General features: G+C 36.4%; 1 protein-coding gene across 9 annotated transcripts in view; it reads right to left on the bottom strand.

Moving 5' to 3' along the window:
* Nucleotides 1-13187, bottom strand: part of MLIP (muscular LMNA interacting protein) — a 271628-nt gene that overhangs the window by 162345 nt on the left and 96096 nt on the right. Inside the window, exon 1 of one of the 9 annotated variants that reach the window (XM_032299732.1) lies at nucleotides 11408-11877. The exons of the other annotated variants lie outside the window; for them this stretch is intronic. The gene's annotated coding sequence lies outside the window, so the exon portion shown is untranslated. Of the gene's footprint in view, nucleotides 1-11407; nucleotides 11878-13187 lie in introns of those variants that run through there. 9 annotated transcript variants of the gene reach the window in all.

Here is a 13187-nt window from a genome sequence, read left to right as displayed (position 1 = left end):
CATGTATTCTAATTACATATTCTGTGAAAGGAAGAGAAAAGCCAGATTGTACAGCAATAAGAAGCTGATTGAAGGGCCTTAGCATCTGCCAATCTCAATAATCAGTTGGTCACACACAAAGAGAACATTTAGAGGTATAAATACATGCAAACACTGTGTCCAAATAAAGAACTAGAAAACACACAGCTATTTCAAAATTTCAGTAACTTAATCCTTAGTATATAAATCGTAAGCAACAATACAGGAGCATCTGTAGTGACTGAGGTTATGCTATTAGCAAAATTATCTCTAAAATAAATCTTGGAATCAAATCCTTGTAAAAACAAAATTTCATTCCAAGGTTCCTGGAAGACAGTAAGAATCCTGACTGCAGACAAACCTTAAAACTTCATATGTGAATTGATTATGTCTTCAGCTTTCAGTATTTCTATTCTCTAAGTATTGATTTTTCTCCAAATCTGTAATATCTACATTTGTGCTTTGGCAGTGAAAGATGTTGTATCTAAAGAACCAGTTATAGACCAAGGCTATGGGAAGGAATTATTATTTTAAAAACCTAGACTATACCTCTTCACATTTTCAATGTTATCAAAAGCCTGAGATTATGGAAATAATGAGTAAAATAATTTCTATAAGTGATTCTATTAGCACAGTGGGAGAAACTATTCTAAACAACATAGGACACTTTGACCTAGAATATGGTTTAAATTTCTGAATATAAGTGCACATTATGAAAAAAAACTATGTGCCTTCTTCTATTTTTACACATATTTATGGATACTCAAAAGAGAATACAATCCCCTCCTGCCCTCAAAAAGCTTATATTTTGAGAATATAAAACAAGTATACAAATGACAGAGATACAAAGTGAAAAAAGAAAAAGTCGCCTTAAAGAAAGTCAAATCAAGAACTAACTGCCATTCACAATTGCTACAAAGAGAATAAAATACCTAGGAATAAAACTAACAAAGGATGTAAAGGACCTCTTCAAGGAGAACTACAAACCACTGCTCAAGGAAATAAGAGAGGACACAAACAGATGGAAAAACATTCCATGGTCATGGTTGGGAAGAATCAATATCATGAAAATGGCCATACTGCCCAAAGTAATTTATAGATTCAATGCTATCCCCATCAAGGAGTTCCCAGGAGATGTCCTGGGAGCCCCACCCCAGATCCGCTGCTAGTGTGTTACACTTTGAGTAGCAAAGACAGGGAATTTCAGAGGGTGATGTTACAGCCACCTGGAGTGCAGTAATTCAAGGTGGTGGCATGTGGGCTGCACTTAGAAAGACGGGGAGAAGGAGATAGGAAGGTTAAATGGAATATCACTTATTTCAAGCAGAGAGAGACGGCTGGATTGAAGACACCTATTAAAACAGCAAGGGAAATAAGTCATAAAGCATAGGACCCTGGAGTCAGACCATCACTAGCTGTGGGCCCTCAGACAAGTTACTAAACTTCTCACAGACTCAGTCCTCTCACCTGTGAAATGCGGGTGAGACTAGCTCTCATTTAATAGCCTTCTTGTGAGGATTAAAATTAAATTCAGTGTGTAAGAATTCCACAGATTCTTAGCTCTGTGCCAGGGAGATTCTTAATACATGTTACTCCTGTTGGTATTGTTGTTTTCCAGTTTGATAAATAACATAAATGAGAATAAAGGCAAGTAAGACAAAAATAAAGTAAGTTAAATCTCGGTAATCAAAGATCTTGAATTAAGATGTTTTAGCTTTATTCAGTGAAGAACAGAAATAGAAATATTAACATATATGTATATATAGGGATATATATGTATAAAATATATATGTATGTATTGATACTACCCTTTGATGTTTTGATTTATATATAAATCTTAAATAAATCTTAAGAAACCACTCTTATCTCAAAGTTCTAGTGTGGTTCCCCAAGAAGAAGTGACAGTCCAGATTTTTGTCAGTGGTCAATCAGTTTATTTCAAGTGAATTCAAACTGCTATGAAATTCTTCTCCTATATCTCATTCTGTACTTTCCCCTCTGATCCTTTCTTTTTCTCATTCCCTCCCCCAAACATAAAGCAATATTATTTAATTAAGTTGGCATAATCAAATTTAGAAGAGAAAAATACTTTAGTCCCTACTCTTCCTGCTCAAATGCTTTCTTGAATCATTTTGCAACATGAGAACCAATTAAATCAATTCATTATTTTGACATTTTGACATTTTGCCCTGTGTCTTATTGGTGACTTTCCCCTAACCATTTTCTTTCTTTTGTTTGATTAACTAATAATTGTTGTTATAGACTATTTCTTATAATAATAGAAGTCATAATTTTTACTTAAAAACACATAAATGGTCATGCATTATAACAGTATGCTTCAGCCATCTGGATAGTAGCTACATATAGCCTCAAAGAGCACATATATTTTGGATAATTTCTATAGAAACCATTCTGTATTGAAATAGAAAGTGATGGCACCTGGTCAAAAAACAGGCACTAGTCTTGAATGACAAAAGAGCATATAAATTACCTGGATGAAGAGCAGAAAAGTGTCTATCCTCTAATTGCAACCACTTTTCCATTGACAAAAAGAATCATCCATGGTCTGCCCAAGACCCTTAAGTATTTTGTAAACACAAACTTTTAATGATCTCTCTCCCACTAAAGAACACAAACTGCTCTGCTGAATTTTTTTTTTCAGAAAAAAATAAGTTTGTCAAAGTTTGCAACAGATGAAAACAATCCAAAATTCTCCTTAAAATCTGGCATTATTGATGGCCGAAGCAAGCATTCTTCACCATTATTCATAAACAGATATTACGGCAATACCTTTCAGCTGAAAGACTCTTAAAACATTGTTTTTAAAATAAATAATACAGAACAAATAATCTCTTTTCCTGACATGCGAAACAAATTTGAGAAAATAATAAATTAGTCCGTGAAAGTTTGCCAAGAAACATGTAAGTGATTAAACAGATCCAGCTGCCAAGGCTATTCAGGCATCCATTTGTCTGTTTTTATGCCTTCAGCTTGATAACAGAAGGTACTAGAAGCCCATTTATTTATCTTAATAAACATCTATTGAGTGCCAGTCACGATTCTAAGCTCTGAAGACATAAAATGATAAACGCTTGGAACCTGTTCCCAGCATGGCTTATAGTGTCATTAAGGAGAAGCCTTCACTAGTGACAGGAGCAGTGAATGAAGTCAGAGAAGGGTAACAAGTCATGTACAAAACACAGGCTGCATGGGCAATGGATATCAGGTTGTTTTGGGGGGGATTTCACGTTTAGCTTCTGCACCTCTACATCCTGTTTCTGGCAAACACTAGGACACTTCTGCTCAGCCCTTGGTGCATTTTTCCTCTAAAGATGGAAAACATTAATCATTTGGATCTTTGTCTCTCAGGTAATGGATGATTCCAGAGATCCTAATCAGGACAAACCCAATTCACAGACTCAGAATTGAGTGTACAATACTTAAAGTGAATCCTGACATCTCATCAACGGTATGTGAAATTCCATTATAGTCTAAATTTGGCCTCATCTGTATTGGACATAGGGATTGTTTCTACTTCTGTTATTACTGCTTACAGTATTATAATGCTATAAATTATACGGAATATACTGCTATAAGTATATAGTTATACTACTTACTCGTCTCCTTGGGGTATATCTTTCTAGTTTAAAAAGCTATTAGTATTAGTAGTCCTCAATTAAAGTAAACCAAAAGCTTCAAAGTACTGTTTGACCTAACAAGATATTCAGAAAGAGGAACAGAGACAACAATAGGAAACATTTATCCATTAGGAATAAGTGTATTTGGTTCACCCTCTCTTTGTTGAATTACTTTCTTAGCTTGGTTTCAGACCCTCCATTTCCTTTCAGTCCTCCTCCTATCCCCTGGACACCCCTCTGTCTGCTTTGTGCCTTCTGACCCCTAAGCTTTGACGTAGCCCAGGAGTTACTCCTTGGTGATCACATCCAGTTATTTAGCTGTAAAGAATATTTAAAAGCCAATGAGTTCCAATGTATTTCTCCAGCCTGGATGGCTTCTCTGGATGACTTCACTCACACAATTAACATCATTATTGGAACACCTCATAGATATCTGAACATCAGTGCATCTGAATCTGAATTAATTGCATTTCTTTTGAAGTTGTTCCCCACCTCCCAAAATTTTCCTCACTTCTTCAGATATTTTCTACCTATTTCTAGTTGCTTAGGCTACAAATCATGAGTTCATATTATTCTTTTTGGTTTTTCAGAATCCCTCATCAATGTATTAGTAAATGCTGTTGACTGTCCCTTCAGAATAAATCCAGAAAATGAATATATCTCACTACTTCCACTTCTAACATCCCAGTAGCGGAACCTGCCGTCTTCTTTCTGAATCATTGCCTCCTAACTCGTCTTTCTGCTTCCACTTTGCCTAACTGGTCTTTCTGCTTCCACTTTGCCTCCTGAATGGATGCTCTAAAGAACCATTCATATCCCCTTAAGGCAGAAGGACTTATTCTCCAGCTGCTGGGAGTGCTGTAACTACTCAGTTGTCAGTCCTCTTCAGGAGCTCTTCTCATTTGGAAAAAAAAAAAAAGAAAAAAAACTTGGCCAAAGTCACTCTGCTTTCTTAGCAGCATTAGATGGCTAGTTGATGCATCCATATAAAGTCCTGGCCCCTCACTCCAGCTTGAAACAACTCTAGAGAGAAATCTGTTTCAGAGCTGCTCATGAGGTCAGTTAGGCTTTGAGACCGCACTGTAGCCCAATCTCTCCCTCCGCCTCCTTCCCGTCTCCTACAGTCCTGGGAGCACTCCCTAATAAACTTTGCATGCTAATCTCCATCTCAGAACCTGCTTCCTGGGAACCCAATCTCATATCTTCCACATAACAGCAAGAGTAAGCCTTTTAAAACAGAAGTCAAGCCATGTTACTTCCCTATGTGAAACCCTCGACTATTCCTGTGTTACCAAGAGTATCAGTTCTCATAATGACCTCCAGCCCAATGATCTGACCCCTACCACTCTCCCCTTTGCTCCCTCAACTCTAGACACAGTGACCTTCATGTATTTCTAGAACATGCTAATCCCACTCTCCAAGTGATTATCATGTTTCTGCTCAAATATCACATTAACAGTGAAACATCACTTACCACCTTATATAAAATTGCAACCCCACACCTGCCCCCTTACCAGCACTCTCTATCCCTATTAGCCCATGTTATTTTTCTCCAGAGCATTTGCCAACCTCTGATGCTTGTTTTTTCTCTGATTTCCTTCATTGGATTTTAAATACCATGAGGGCAAGGATTTTGCTTTGATTACTGCTATTTCTGTAACACCTAGAATAGGATGTGGCGTGTATAGGCACTCAATAAATATTTGTTCAATAAACTTCTTGACTGAAAGTGAGCTCTTTATTTCTTAAACTTATTTTTTTCCTAATGAAAAGGATAACTTCGGTAAACTTTGAATTGACTGTTCAGAAGAAAATGGAATCAACCTAATCTCCTCAAATTTCCTGGTTCAACTGGAATAGGAAATCACTGACATTCACAGCCCTTACAAACAGTCAAACATATAGGAGCTAAAGAAAGTAGCAGGACATGAGTAACTGCAGTTTTATAAATTGTACCCACAGGTGCATGCAAGAAGGACCACAGGACTCGTAGAGCTGTGGAATGTCCAGTTGCTTAGGTAAGAAGCGGACAAAATAGCTTCTGGTCTCCTGATTTTCCACCAAATACCTGTTAGGTCTTGGGTGAGTCATTTCTTTTCTCAGGGACAATTTGTTCATAAAATGAGGTTCTAGATCTGCATTACCCAATGTGCCTGTCATAGAATATTACGCTTGCAAGACAAATGGTGAGCTAGGGTTTTTGTGGTCAAATAAATTTAGGAATTTGTATATTCCCTATCCTATATTTGGAGGACTCTCATGGTCAAACAGCCTTTTAAGCTGTGTTTAGCTCGTGGTTTCCCACATTCATTTGGCCACAGAACCCTTTCCTTTCGTAATGCACACTGACACCCCACTCACAGTGTGACCAAAGTGCTGAACTGCACAGTCCACAGAGCCTTCATTTAGCCGTAATATTTGATGAATATATGAAAAGAAGACAGTTTGGGGGAAAAAAGAGAGTTTTCACAAAGTTACTAAATAAAATGCTATTTGTGATCTTTACTGGGAAGACAGCAGAGTAAGCTACATGAAGATCAGGAGATGTTCTCTGAGTTAGAAAGCAGGGAAGGAAGGTGATATATATATATATATATCAGGTCTATCAAGTATAAATTCAGTTGTGCTAACATAATGTTAGCACATAACATTAGCTAACATAATGTTCACAAGCAACATATTCAGTGGCACAGGAATAGGAATTGAATAAATGAATGATAGATTGAATGAAAGACCTTAAAATATATTCAAAGAAGTCCTAATAAGTTATGTAGCATATAGCTAGGAATACTATTTTTTTAAAAAATGCTCAGAAATTCCATAGTGAATCATTTTACATATGTCATAAAGGAAACAAATTCTAACACATGATATATTTCATAAAATCTTGTCTCTAAGCAGATAGAGTAATGCCCACATCTTTGAGGTAACAGTATATTCCACAAAGGAACAAAACAATGTAATATTTATTTATAATATGATGCTGGTATAATCTGATTTTTGTTTAAAATAAAAGAGGAAGCAATAGCATCCTACTTCATGTTTCTGATATATTTATATATAAAAAATGCTTTCCAAAGCTTTTATCATATTCTACAGGAAAAAAAAAAACTTCATTTGTATCACTCAGTTTTGACCAAGATAAAAACTGTGTTAGAAAGTATTATTAAAATGGCTTAAACATAAAAGGTTTGAATTCCTCTTCAAAGAACAAATATGTCAGTATGTTCAGCTTTCCTGTTATTTGTTCTCCATTTGAAAGTTTAACTTTCTCATTCTTTATGCCTCCTTGCCCCTAGTTTCCAAAAACAAACCCCTCCTACTGTCACCTGCTCTGTCCTTAGTCATCCCACCAAAACTACTCACCCCACCACTTCTACCCCTACCCTTGCCCTCTTTAAAATAGCTAATTGGAATTAGCTTAGATTATGCAGTCCTACCCCAGCCAACAAGGGAAAGACATAGCAGTAGAGACTAGCTGCATTAGGGATAAGAGCCCCTTTCCCCTCCTTGTTTGGTGTGCTCTCACCATTGCTCCATCTGTGTGATGAGCCCTTCTATAGAAGTAAATTGCCTTGCTGAGAAAGCTTTTACCTGACTGCTATTTTCACTTCGTACTGCCAAGCATTTTATTTCCAACAGTACTTCATTTCTTTTCAATTGTACTTTATAGAAATACATGACTCAGCAGAATTAGTGAATGCAGATTTGAGAAAGCCAGAGTTTGTCAGTTTTGTCTTGAGCTACCTAACTTCGATTAGAAGAGTCACATAGAGAGGAATACAGGAGTAGAGCCAACAAATTGTGCGTGTGATACAGTACGAGAGCCTGGGCTTTAGATTAGAGAGCACCAACATGACGTCACATCACCCTCTGCATTTACTAGCTGTGCAACCCACGGCAAATTAGTAATCCCTCTGAGCTTCATTTATTTATGACCATGGATTATATCACACAAACTGAAATGCTCTCCTGAAAAGGAGAGCAGTATAAATTATTGCCCTGAGATAGAACCATTTTGAGCAACCGAGACATAGTTAGCCTACTTATTTGCAATATTTAGATAATATCTCACCCCATGATGGTTAAAATGGCATGACATAATATGTTATATTAGAAGTTTGACACATATATGTGTTCAATCACATTTAGTCCTCCCCCCTTCTCATACATAGAAATTGGGTATTGGTAAAAGGTTGGAACAAGATGAGGAACTTACTGTGTTATCTTTTTTAAATGGAGTAAGTTTAAGTAAGACATGCTACTCCCTCTCCTTTGAATGCTCTCCCACAACACTCTCCCTAGTTAATATCTGTTTGCCCTGCTGAGCTCTAAGAAACTGAGAGATTCCATGGTGAATATTTTAATTTACATCATAAGGGTAATATAATTTCTGACAGACAACACATTTTATAAAATCATTACCTAAAGAGGGCTTCCCTGGCTTCATGGATTAAGTACAACCTCCTGTTGTATCCTCTCTTAACACTTGTACTTCTACATGGTATTTGCTGCATTCAATTACATGAGTACACAGTGAATTGTTGAGTATCTGTTTCCCCAATTGGAACATAAGTGCCAGGGTGAGGGGAAATGTATCTGTTTTCTTTCCTGCTGTACCCCCAGCACCTAATATAGTGCCTGTCACATAGGAGGTCAATATTTGCTTATTAAATAAATGAATGATTGCATGCTTTATGTTAGATGTATGGAGGATTCAGAGAGGACAGGAGGGATTGCTGTTTCAAGGATTTCAGTGTCCGGGTCTATAGAGAAATGAGAGTGATTTAAACACTATATGAATTTTGTCACTTTGAAAACACAGCACATATAAAAATAGCAACCCAACCTGAATGCCAAAGCTTTGGATGTTTCAGGAATCTGTGAAGGAAGCCAGCATCAGAAGGGTGTGTGAGAGGCCAGGGTACATAAAGAAAGATGAGAAAAGCATCTCTGATCTAGATCACTCCTCCTACTGATGGCAACCATAGACTGTCACCGTGGCTACCTCGAACATTTAACCCATTCTAACCAAGAGCAGATTTCATCCCACACATAGATACCATTTAATGAGTTTAATATATTATCTTTTATATCTCTCACAAGCCAGCAAGAAAGTTATCATGTCCACTAGACAAGGAAGAAAAATGAAACTCAAGGAGATTAAATAACTTGCTCAACCAGCACCTGAGACAATGGGATTTGAATTCAGGTCCACCTGGCTAGAACCCGGGTTCATGCTGCATCTCGTTTGCTCCCTGCTTCTGCCAGGCTTACCTTAGAGATACGCATTTATAGAACAGTGATAAGAAAGGTGGAAATACAGAATACATAACAACACAGTGTCCAGCCAGGATCTTTTTCCCAATATGGTTCCTACCCAGGAGAATTGTACTCTGAGGAATACTTTCCTCAAGCTTCCAGTAATCATTCTGAAAATGTGGCTGTATACTCTGAGTTTCCCACTGTTCACAGCTGTTATTCTCTTACTATAAAAGCAATGCAGGATTATTTTGGAGTATAACTTTAAAATAGAAATGAGATAAGGAATACCAAAAAATACAATCATATTGTCACTGGCATGAGTGCTAAAGCTACATATTTTTCAATATGGATAGTACAACATAAGCACAGAAACTTATTGTTGAATGACTACATATGGTTACCATAAGTAGTTAGCAAACAATATTTATCTTCCAAAATATCCAAAGTAATATGTGAGCTCTAAGTTGATGTTTTATACCATCTACTTATTAATTCTACTAATGAAAACCATGAAATTTAGAGTCAAAATCAGATTTTAAAACAAAAATCTACTTATTATTAATGGATAATCCTATATAACTTACTTAAATTCCATGACCTTTAGTTTCTATTTTTATAAAATGGGCATAATAAAGGCATCTGAACCTCATAGGATAGATGCAAAATTTAAATAAGACGACATATAAGAGCCCTGGTGTATGGCCTGGCACATAGTAGGTACTCAATAAATATTCCTTTCTCTCTTTCTTTTTAGGATAGAGCAAATGTATGAGGCTGAACAAAATTTCTAATTGATATGGGTACCAGAATATTACCATGTTTACTTACACTGTTTCCTCCTTTTTCTCCCCTTAATATTTTTACTCCAAAATAAAACAAAAAGGCAGGTTCTAAGAATCTTGACCCTTGTCTACCATCATCCAAAAGACTTTTACAAACCCTGGGAGGCTTGTCCACAATAGCTGAAAATCTTACTCATCAGAAGTTACATGACAATCAGTTCAAGTTAATAGATCCAAACATCTGCTTCACATCCTCTGGAACCAATCACCACTTAGACCAAAGTGTTGTTTTGAATGAAGATACATATATATTTGTAAAAGATTAATTTTGTGGGTGAAGACTTGTAGGTGGATCAAATTACACTGGGATGGTCTATTCTCTTGATTTTATGTTTGACACTTAGTAATTTTCATCCTGTGCAAAACAACCCAGCTGATGGCCACGGTTTGCCAATGTGTTTCCACAGACTGGGAGGTGTGCTGGGGACGAACACCACACAATCACCCATGAAGACAAGAATTAATGATGCCTGTTTGGATCACCAGTGCACCCCTGGTGCTTAACATTTGGTAGATGCTCAATATATATTTGTTGAATGAATGAACGGTTTTGAGCCTACCATAGAAAAAATAAGACAGTGCTATATGTCAAGTATAAAGAAACAGAAGATAAAGGACAAAGCACTTTTTAGTTTGTGGTAAGTTTGTGGTAAGTCAGTAGCTGCAAATATAATATAATCCCCTCACTGGCACTTCTCTGGCTAACCACACTAGATAATAGAAAGCTTTCTGTACTATTTCAAAGGTGAGATGTTAAAAAGCAACATGGAAAATATGAGGAAGACATTTTTTTCAATATTCTTCTCATGGAATGTAATAAAGCAATAACGTAGGATGTAAGAAGAAAAAAATTTCAAGTTGAAAAAATAATACATTATATAAAGGTATTTTGTATATCATCAAAGAGAAACTGAAAGAGCAACCATCTTACCAAAGAAAAAGCCACTTTACGTACTTATTAAGCTTGCCCACAAATTAAAATGACACTACCAAACACTTATTAACAAAGAATGGCTCCTTCTTTTCCATAAAGAAAACAGATTATCTAACACTTAGAGATCTTGCAAGAATTAAATAAAATTATACATGAGATGTCTCCAACATGACGCCCACCATGTGGTAAGCTTTCAAAAGAGATTAGTTATTATTGTTGTAGCAGCATATTATAATCCTGAGTTTCCTAAGGTAACTGGAAATCTAATATTAAGTTTGTATGTAAAACCAATGCATGCCAGTGACATCATCATTTTAAAATTTCATAAAAATGATTACTGAATGTACTCCAAAGTGCTTTTCTTTAAAATCAGCTTTTTTATTTCCTTTTTTCTCTGATCAACTTTTATCATTTTCTCTTGCCTTTACATTTATGCCCTTACATCTCTCCACATAATGAAGCTCTATTCTCAGTTATGATTTTATTAACTGATAAGTCTACATGGAAAGCATACCTATTCCCTTCAAATCCGCCTGTTCTAATTGCCACCAAATTCTAAAAACATAAATACTTTTTGAGAAGTCTTTGTTTTTGGACATCACAGTACTGTTTTATTTAAAAACCTATCTGTGGTATCCCTCGTGAAAACATTTTAAGAACCATTTCTCAGTGTTTTGAAAGCACACATTGACATTAATAAATCTGGTTACCTGAAAAGGTCTAGAGACGCTGAGCAGGCTGGTAATCTGTAAGCCTTAGATTCCAATATGCTGCCCATACTCTGTAATGCACAGCTATCTATATATATAAATATTTTTTCCAAATCAACATGTGATTGTGTAGGAGATGGGTGAGCCTTCAAACTATGCGAAAATAGCTTCGAGATATTCTAATGACATTCTATTGAGTAGCCTGTAGGCATAAAGGAATTTGAGACACAAAAAAAATCATTGTTTCAGTGCATAGTTATTAAAATGTTTTGCTGTGAAGACACAAAGCCTTCTTTCTTTTTGGAGATATTTACTAAGGTCCATAATGTATTATTTCAGTTTTCTCAATAAGGTTACCAGTAAAAATGCAGTAAATTTTTCTTCAAGACTTCAAATTGAATTTATTTTTTAAATAATAATATTTCCTGTCAAAGCTGACAAGGAAAATATGCAAGAAATTCCTTTCCAAAACAACTTTTTTAAGTAAAGAATAGATAATCATTAAGTACATTTAACATTTTCAATGAAAATGTATCTGAGATTTTATAACAGAAGAATAAATATGGATTTTTGCTAAGTCATTAGTTTTTAAATAAATCTTTGGGTTTTCTAGGCTTCTAAGCATGAGCTTAGCAGCCAAACTGCTTGAGCTTCATTCCCAGCTTTCCTACTTAACAGCAGTGAGACCTTAGACAGATTTCTTACTCTCTCACTGCCTTGATTTTCTCATCTGTAAAATAGGGATAATAAGAGTAGCTATCTCATAGGGTTGTGGTTACATGAGTTACATAAGCCTTTGGAACAGTACTTGGTACATAGTAGGCATACAATAAATATTAACTCCTATTATTAGCTATTATTAGCAATAGAATTGCCATACAAGTTTTAAACAATTTGTTCATTATTTTCCATCCACCTTCCTCTACCCATTCCCACATCCTCTTTCAACACTCTAAAGATAATCAATGAATGACCTCTTACTACTCAAATAATTGACTTTTTTTCCCTGAATTTCTGTTTTATAGATATCATTTGTCTCTTCCATCTTCAAGAAAGTCTTTCTCCTGGTCCTCCCTGACACCATCCTGCCCTGGTTCTGCTCCAGCAACTTCCCTGCTTCTCCTCCTCCTTCAAGAGAAAGACCCAGCCAAGCACAGTGGCCCACTCCTGTAATCCCAACAATTTTGGAGGTTGAGTCAGGAGGATCACTTGAGGCCAGAAGTTTGAGACCAGCCTGGGCAACAGAGTGAAACCCCATCTCTACTACTTAAAATTAAAAAATTAGTCAGGCATGATGTGCACATTAGTCTTAGCTATTTGGGAGGTGGAGGTGGAGGAGCTCTTGAGCCCAGAAGTCCAAGGCTGCAGTGAGTTCTGATCATATCACTTCACTCCAGCCTGGGTGAAATTTTGAGATCTTGTCTCTAACAAAAGAAAGAAAAGAAAAGAAAAGAAAAGAAAAGAAAAGAAAAGAAAAGAAAAGAAAAGAAAAGAAAAGAAAAGAAGGGAAGGGAAGGAAGGGAAGGGAAGGGAAAGGGAAAGGGAAAGGGAAAGGGAAAGGGAAAGGGAAAGGGAAAGGGAAGGGAGGAAGGAAGGAAGAAAGAGAGAAATGAAGGAAGGAAGGAAGGAAGACAGAAAGAAGAAGGGAGGGAGGAAGGGTAGAGAGAGAGAGAGAGAAAGAAAGAAAGAAAGAGAGAGAGAGAGAAAGGAAGGCAGGCAGGCAGACAGAAAGAAGAAGGGAGGGAGGGAGGAAGGGGAGAGAGAGAGAGAGAGAGAGAGA

This window comes from Sapajus apella, unplaced genomic scaffold (genome assembly GCF_009761245.1).
Source record: "Sapajus apella isolate SASKATOON/1434 unplaced genomic scaffold, GSC_monkey_1.0 scaffold41, whole genome shotgun sequence".
In the NCBI taxonomy this organism is placed as follows: Eukaryota; Metazoa; Chordata; class Mammalia; order Primates; family Cebidae; genus Sapajus; species Sapajus apella.
This window is presented reverse-complemented; position numbering and strand designations above follow the sequence as displayed.